Source organism: Penaeus vannamei, chromosome 5 (assembly GCF_042767895.1).
Source record: "Penaeus vannamei isolate JL-2024 chromosome 5, ASM4276789v1, whole genome shotgun sequence".
Taxonomy (NCBI): Eukaryota; Metazoa; Arthropoda; class Malacostraca; order Decapoda; family Penaeidae; genus Penaeus; species Penaeus vannamei.
In genome coordinates, this window is record NC_091553.1 from 15,623,310 (window position 1) to 15,625,289 (window position 1,980).

Genomic DNA, 1,980 nt, shown 5'->3' on the forward strand with positions numbered 1-1,980 from the left:
CCAGTTCTTGGGGGCAACTTTTTTTTTTTTTTCGCAGGCATGTGCCCAATTACGCAAGGGTCACATCTCCTTTGACTCGGCTCCTGAAAAAGGATACGAAATTTTCATGGGGCAAACCTCAGCAGGAGGCTTTTGAACGGCTTAAGCAGGCGCTTGCCACCGCGCCTTGCTTGATCCAACTTTTGAGAAGCCCTTTGAGCTTCACACCGATGCTTCGGGCACGGCGATCGGTGCTTGCCTTAGGCAGCTGGATAAGGTTGGGGAACTCCACCCTGTTGCATATTTTTATCGGAAGCTTAGGGATGCCGAGACCAGGTACTCGACCATCGATCTGGAAGCCCTCGCTGTTGTCGAGAGCACTAGGCATTATCACCCTTACCATTATGGGAGACGATTCCGTATCTTTACAGATCACAGGCCGTTGGTATCAGTCTTCTGCAAGCCAACTGCCTTGGTAAGGATGACGCGATGGGCTCACGAACTGACATTTTACGACTTCGAGCTTCTTTATAAGCCGGGTCGAGTCCACCACGTCCCTGACTTACTCAGTCATCAGATCGCAGCCATTGCTGACCTTGATAGCCCCTTGCTGCAACCAGACTTGGTGGAGCGTCATCAGAGAGATGATCCCCACTGGCAACAGCTCATAGAGTATCTGGAGGAAGGCCGCCTTCCGCCGAGGCGTATCCCTCTTCCCCTAGACCAATTCGAACTTCGGGACCGAGTCTTATATCATGTCAAGTCCAATAATGAACGAGCTCTGCTTCAGCTCGTAATCCCAAGGTCGCTGTGCGGCGCCGCTTTGGATGCGGTCCATGCCATACCGTCCGCCGGACATCAGGGCGTCCACAGGACGTATCAGCGGCTAAGGGATCATTTTTACTTTCCCGGGATGTTGGCCGCATCCCAGAGATATGTCGCATCATGCACGGCATGTCAACGGAGGAAAGGGGCGATCGCCCGAACTCCTCTACAGTCCATGCCGGACGTCGCGGAGGCCTTCGAGCGGGTCTCCGTGGATATCCTCAGTCTTACCCCTTCGGCGCGTGGAAACAAGTACGTCCTTGTGCTGATTGACCATCTTACCCGGTTTGTCGAGCTGTTCCCGTTGGCATCGAAGGACGCCCAAACCGTAGCAGATGTGTTTCTTGCGGAATTCGTTACTCGGTACGGTCCCCCGCGGACCCTGTTATCAGATAACGGCCTTGAATTACGCAATCGTCTCCTTTCCGATATCTGTCATCACCTCCAGGTGAAGTCACTCTTCACCACAGTCTGCCATCCTCAAGCCAACGGTATGGTGGAGAGGGTGAATCGGGTGGTCAAGGACGCCCTGAGCACGCTCCAAATGGATGATCCTGATTGTTGGGACGATCTATTACCGTATGTGAGGTTTGCCATCAATTCCTCCATACACCGGAGCGTAAACGACGTCCCTTTGTACCTTCTCACAGGTCGGGACAGTCATTTTCCGCTCGTGGGATCAAACCACGTAATCTATGCCGAAGGGGCCTTGCCCTCATTAAGATCGAAACTCTGAGCAGCTCGGGTGGCCGCTGGTGAGGCCGCCCGAAAGGCTCGTGAACGTTGGACCGCCGATCACGATCGAAGGCGGCGGGGTCGACCACGGGAGTATAACGAAGGGGATCTGGTCTTTGTGCATCGCAGCGTTATCCTGCACCCCAGTCACGGAACCAGACCCCTGGGTCCCCGATGGTTAGGGCCAGTCCGGGTCTTGAAAAAGCTCGGGCCCGTGGCTTATGTAGTGAGGAGACCGAGTTCAGATGGGCAGGAAGTCACCTTGCACCCAAATAAATTTAAAGCATTTCGGGTCACTGCGGAATTCGTCCCTCCGGACGACTTTCCCCGTTTGGACGGCACAGCCTTCCGGACCCGGAATCGGACATGGGACCTTTACAAGATCCCGGTGCTGATGACCTCTTGGATTCGGAATCCTCGGCCCCGTCATCGGAGGGGGTA